We start from the raw sequence: 6,502 nt of genomic DNA on the forward strand, positions 1-6,502 counted from the left end.
CTGTATTTTTATTTTATTTTAAATTTCAGAAATTATAATAAAATGAATAAATAGTCAACTTTCTTAGACTTATTTAGGTTAAGGGATAAACGCACGCTACTGGGTTTCTCATTTACATTAATGATATGTAGGCTACTTTTGTTATTTTTACATTCTATACAAGTCTCTCTGTAAGTAGTACTTTTACAGCTATTGAGTAACCGAAAGAAAATCATGAAACCATTGGGAAAATTCTCACTCTTTATTAAGTGACACTTTGTTTCCCCAAAAGGATGCAAAGATTTGTATTTATTATATAGGAAAAAAATATTCCTTCCTGAAATAGAAAGGTCGGAAAATATTAAAATAAAAAACCTAGTATTCACTTAGGAAGTTAAAAAATGAAACCGAGTAAACAATTCAGTGGCATCTAGATGGAACAAAATGCTTCTTTGTTATACATGATGGTCAAATTTGGCTCAAGTGGCAATTACTGAACTAAATGAGAAGGCTAGTAGGAAAGATTCTCCAACTGCTGGATAGTATATATTATGATGAATTACTTAAGAAGAGTTATATAGTGATTGTATTTGATGAATATCAGTGGGGTACATAGGTGGCATTACTTTTTTATCCAATCTCAACCTATTTACTAATTCTATATCTAGATACAGAATTTATTAATATTCCCTTTGATCCTGCCATATGGAACAAGTTTCTATTGTTTGTATATGCTCTTTTTTCTCACATCCATGTTTATGCTCACTTTCTATCATGAGCTAACTACTGAAATCTTTATAATCACCCAGCTATAACTAATTTTTCCCTTCTATGAATTCCATGAGAAAAAGAATTATATTTAAATTAACTATTTGAGTCTAAAGGACTGTGACTAGTGCCTGACATACAGAGGATGCATGATATATGCTTGTTGAATGCTTGTTGACGGAAACTCTACTTGCCCAACTATTATCTTCCAAGGTTACTATCCCTAAAATATGTTATAGGCCTATCCATACACTTTATATTGATTATTTCTTACAGTGAAACTGTGAGGAAGGTAAAATTATTCCACTTTATGAATTAGATAAATTCATCTCTGGAAGTTTGACCTAACTTGGACTCAAGATAAGTTATTCTAAGATCAAGTTATGTTCCTTTTACCCAATCATGACTCCCTCTACTGCTGACGTTTGCTGTTTGATAAGAGAATGATTTAGTTAGAATACATCAGTTAAGTGTTTTTAGTGACTTTTGAGTATCCTATAGCAACACTGAAGCTAACATAGACAGAGATAGTCTTCTCATCTCTATTTTCTTTCAAAAGTCATGAGTTGGAAAGACATTTTGTATATTTAAGAGAACTTTTACTCTCTTAGCTACATGACAAGAATTTGCTTAGGACTTTAGAATATTAATGATCAGAGCATTGCAATGTAGTATTTTCTTCCAGATGAAATAAATTTGGAAATCAGTTGTACACGTTCATACAGCTAATCTAGCAAAGATAAAATTCAAATCTAAGTACTTCTAACACCATCTGCTCCACTTGGTTAAACTAAGATTGGCTTTTATGGATCAATTATTTTAATGAGCAAATCTTGAGTTCCTAAAAGAGGAGAAAGTATATCTCACAAAAAGAAGGAAGAAAGGGTAGGGCAAAAGATTTTACAAAATAATAGTTAACCTGAAAAGCAATCAAGACAATAATAAATTACCATCATTCAGTCAAAAACTGACAAAATTTTTATTTTTTATTTATTTATTTGTTTGTTTGTTTGTTTGTTTAAATTGCTTTTTATGCCTACAGCACCTGGTCTTCCTAGGCGGTCTTTCATTAGTACTAATCAGGCCTGACCTTGCTTAGCTTCTGAGATCAGATGGGATCAGGTGTGTTTAGGGTGGCATAGCCATAAACCAAAATTTTAAAAACACATATCTAAAACAAAATTATGTAAATAGTAGATCAAAAATAATCTAGAATATTATATAGCTATGGAGGTGAGCCTGACTGATGTTATCTACTGACATAGACCACAATATATTATTAAAAAACACAAATATAGGTTAATATATATGGTGTAATAAAATAAGTATAACAACAACAACAAAATCCTGTAATATGCATAGACTTCTATCTGCATGGAGAAAACTGTGAAAGGTTCAATCTTGTCAACATTGCTTTATTTAGGCAAACACTGGTGGGAAGAGGGAGGGAGAGGTGCCGACAATTATTTTTTCTTTATATATTTTGTATTATTTTACTTATTATGGTGACCTTCTGTGTGTTAGGTTAGTAATTTTATAGTAGAATTTAATAAAATAAAACAAAATAAATGGCCAGGAGAGATAAAAACATTCAGAAAAAAAAATTTTCCCCATGCACCCTGTCAATTTCTTCTCGCATTTCTTACTTTCATTTTTTCTTTTAAAAATTTCAAGTGATTTTATTTATTTTCTTTTTTTATTCCTATCCTCCCACCTCCCTTCCCCTTCAGAAACTATTAGCTTGTTCCCTATATCTATAGGTCTATCTCTGTTTTGTTTTGTTAATTTATTCATTTTTTTAGGTTCTACATATAAGTGAAATCCTATGGTATTTGTCTTTTTCCATCTGACTTATTTCACTTAGCATAATATCTGCCATGTCCATCCTTGTTGTCACAAATTGAAAGATTTTATTTTATTTTTTCCATTGGCGAATAAAATTCCATTGTCTATATGTACCACATCATCTTTATCCAATAGTATATAGATGGATCCTTCGGTTGCTTCCATATCTTGACTAATGTAAATAATGCTGCAATGAATATAAGGATGCATATGTCTTTTTGAATTAGTGTTCTGGGTTTCTTCAGATAAATATCCAGAAGTGGAATTGCTAGATCATATAGCATTTCTATTTTTAATTTTTTGAGAACTCTTCATACTGTTTTCCAGAGTGGCTGTACTAATTTATGATTCTACCATCAGTGTATCAGGGTTCTCCTTTTCTCCACATCCTTGCCAGTAATTGTTGTTTGTTGATTTATTGATGATAGTCATTCTGAAAGGTTTAAGGTGGTATATCACTGTGGTTTTAATTTGCATTTCCTTGATGATTAGTGATGTTGACTATCTCTTCATATGTCTCTTAGCCATCTGTATGTCCTCTTTGGAGAAATCTCTATTCAGTTCCTCTGCTTATTTTTTAATTGGATTGTTCAGGGTTTTTATGGTGTTAAGTTGTATAAGTTGCTTATTATTTGGATATCGACCCTTTATCAAATATATCATTGGCGAATATCTTCTCCCTTTCAGCAAGTTGTCTTTGCATTTTGTTGATGGTTTCCTTCACTGTGCAAAAACTTTTTAGTTTGCTGTAGTCCCACTTATTTATTTATTTTTTTCTTTCATTGCCCTTACTCTAGGAGGCATATCAAAAAGGTGTTGCTAAGGGAGATGTCAAAGAGTTAACTGCCTATGTTTTCTTCTAGGAGTTTTGTGGTTTCAGTCTTACATTTAATTCTTTAATCCATCTTGAATTTAATTCACTAATAAATAAATTCAGTAAAGTTTCAGGATATAGATTCAATATATAGAAATTTGTTGTATTTCTAAATATTGATAATGAATGATTGGAAGGAGAAATTAAGAAAACAATCCCATTTATAATTGCATCAAAAAGCATACAATATCAAGAAATAAATTTCACCAAAGAGGTTAAAGATCTGTACTCTGAAAACTATAGGGCATTGAAGAAAGGAATTCAAGAAGATACAAATAAATGGGAGGATATACCTTGCTCATGAATTAGAAATAATATTGTTAAAATATCCTATCACCTAAAGTGATACACATTCAATACAAACACTATTAAAATACCAATGGCATTCTTTTCAGAATCAGAACAAGTAATTCTAAAATTTATATAGAACCACAAAAGACCCTGAATAGCCAAAGAAATCTTGAGAAAAAACAACATGAGAAGTATCATGCTCCCTGATATCAAACTATACTACACAGCTACAATAATAAAAACAGTATGGTGCTGGGATAAACACACACGTGTGCGTGCACACACATATATTTTTAATATATATATATATATATAAAATATATGTGTGTATATATACACATATATAAATATATATATATGTGTATATATCTATATATATACATATATATGTATACATATATATGTATAAAATAAGAAATAGAATAGAGAGCCCAGAAATGAATCCTTACTTAGTCAATTAATCTATGACAAAGGAGGCAAGGATATAAAATAAGGTGAAAAACGGTCTCTTCAATAAGTAGTGTTGGGAAAACCGGATAGATATATGCAAAAAATGAAATTGAACTATTTTCTTACAATATATACAGAGTAATAGTTTTAATCAAGAAAATTTAAGAACAGTAGTTATGACAATTAAATTCAGTAATGATGCACAAACATGGAAAAATAAGTAAAACTTCTTGCATTTCAAAATCCATCTAATAGATGAGAAAACAGACTAGGTATGTGTTAAGAGACTTCTATGTATATAGACATTTAAGCATTTGAACATACTTCAAGGTATCTATGGGCTTTAAGATATCTGAAATTGTAAACTAATGTTTCTATGCTTCCTATGTTAAAATTCAAAAATTTGTTTAATGTTAAAAATGAATAACAAATGAAAAAAATTCAGTAAATCATTAAAACAGTTTTCAAATATTTGAACAACTTTTTCATTTGGAAACTGAAGCATATGCTTTGTAATATGTAAAAATTAGACTTTGATCCAATTGGTAAAAGTAACAAAAGTTCCATTTTGTCTCGAGCCATTACAAAGTTTAAATTTCTCTTCAACTTAAAAGTAAACTCTCACTTTGGAGATGTGAGGTTTTCAAGCTGAGGTTTGGTAAACATTAATGGAGGCATTGTGTAGATATTCGAGAATCAAAGAAGTATCCAAACAAAATTGATTTTCATATTTCTTCCAAATTTAAGATGGTATAATTCCTTGGTTGTAAGGATCAGGCAGGAACTGAGGGACTGTTTTCAGAAGATTGCCCCAGAACAATATGGGAGTGGAAATAATGACCTAAAAAGTTAATTGGGAGGAAAAATTTAAAAAGACAGTAAGGTATATATTTTGTGTGCATGTGTGTGTATTCGTGTGTGTGTGTGTGTGTGTGTGTGTGTGTGTGTGTGTGTGTATTTCACATTACAGGGGTAAGATTTGAGTTTTATTAATGTATTTGGTAAAATTTAAACAGAAGCAACAAATAAAAGAAAAAAGGTACTTAAATTTCCTTTGGAACTTATATTCTGCTAAAAACTGAACATCTGATAAGAATTTGACTTGACAACTTAACAATTTCAGCTCTCATTACGATGACGGATCAAAAAGAGAAACTACCTCGGATCTAAACGGGAAACTTCGGACCTCTCCCTGTCAACAAAGAAGAACTATCTGATGAATTGGAAGTAAGGAAAAAATTGTATAAAGCGTCACCTGGTTCATTTTAAGTTCTCAATAGTTGTTGGACAACTTTCCCAGTTTAAAGGAAAGAAAATTTCAAAAAATAATTTTCAACAATATGGGTATGATAGCATATCCAGAAATTCTAAAAGAAAAGTCAGCCCTAAAAGTCAGAATTGCATTTAGATAATCTAAAGCAAAAAAAAATTGATTGCATCTTAAAACAAATAAACCAAAAATATAATAATTCTTATTCTGTGCTTAAATTACTTCATATAATTTTAGTGACTCTACAAATGCTCTGAAATTTTCATTCATTTATTGAATTAAACTTTTAAGGATATAATAGACTCTAATAAGAAAGAATTATAAAAATGGTATGACACAGTCCCTGCCAACAAAGATATCACAATATTGAGATGGTATTTATAAATGTGTCAAAATGAAAATACAGTATGAAAATAATTTTGATAAAATAATGCATGAGTTACAGCAAAAAAAAGCAAATCTTTTAGGTGGACTTTGCAGGGTTAGCAGATGTTCATTAGGAGATGAGGTGAAAGTAATTTCTTGCAGAGGGAAAAATATGGATAAATAACCTGATCAGACTGAGCCAAAGACTGTGATATAGCAACATGCTAGAAAGTAGTTAGATGTTTAGACAGATTATGAAAAACCTTGCATATCATTCTAGGAATCAGCACACATTATCTTAGAAGCTTTGGAAAAATTACTCAGCCTCTGTAAGCAGTGTAAAGGCTGGAGCAGTAAAGACTGAAGACATAAAGAGCAATTAACAATAAACAAGCTTAAAATAAAGTAATGACAGTGGCTATGAATAAGAGAGATAGGAGGACTACTTTGGATAGATGTGTATTACATGCTTTCAGTAGTGACTGCCAGAGTCAATAGCTTATTTAGGGCATAAATTCCTGAAGGTTTTCCTTGTTTCTCTTAACATGAAATATGGAAACAGTTGCTTATAAATGTAGATTAATAAATTCCCTTAATTCTGTTTCATCAAAGAAGTAAGACCAATTCCTGCCTTAGAAAATTATATAAAATGAAATAAT

The 6,502-nt window shown here is 30.4% G+C and overlaps 1 pseudogene; it reads right to left on the minus strand.

The window, feature by feature from the left end:
• Positions 1–1,780: 1,780 nt before the first annotated feature.
• Positions 1,781–1,897, minus strand: LOC111739830 (annotated as a pseudogene).
• Positions 1,898–6,502: the final 4,605 nt, after the last annotated feature.

Source organism: Pteropus vampyrus, unplaced genomic scaffold (assembly GCF_000151845.1).
Source record: "Pteropus vampyrus isolate Shadow unplaced genomic scaffold, Pvam_2.0 Scaffold54, whole genome shotgun sequence".
NCBI classification, from domain to species: domain Eukaryota; kingdom Metazoa; phylum Chordata; class Mammalia; order Chiroptera; family Pteropodidae; genus Pteropus; species Pteropus vampyrus.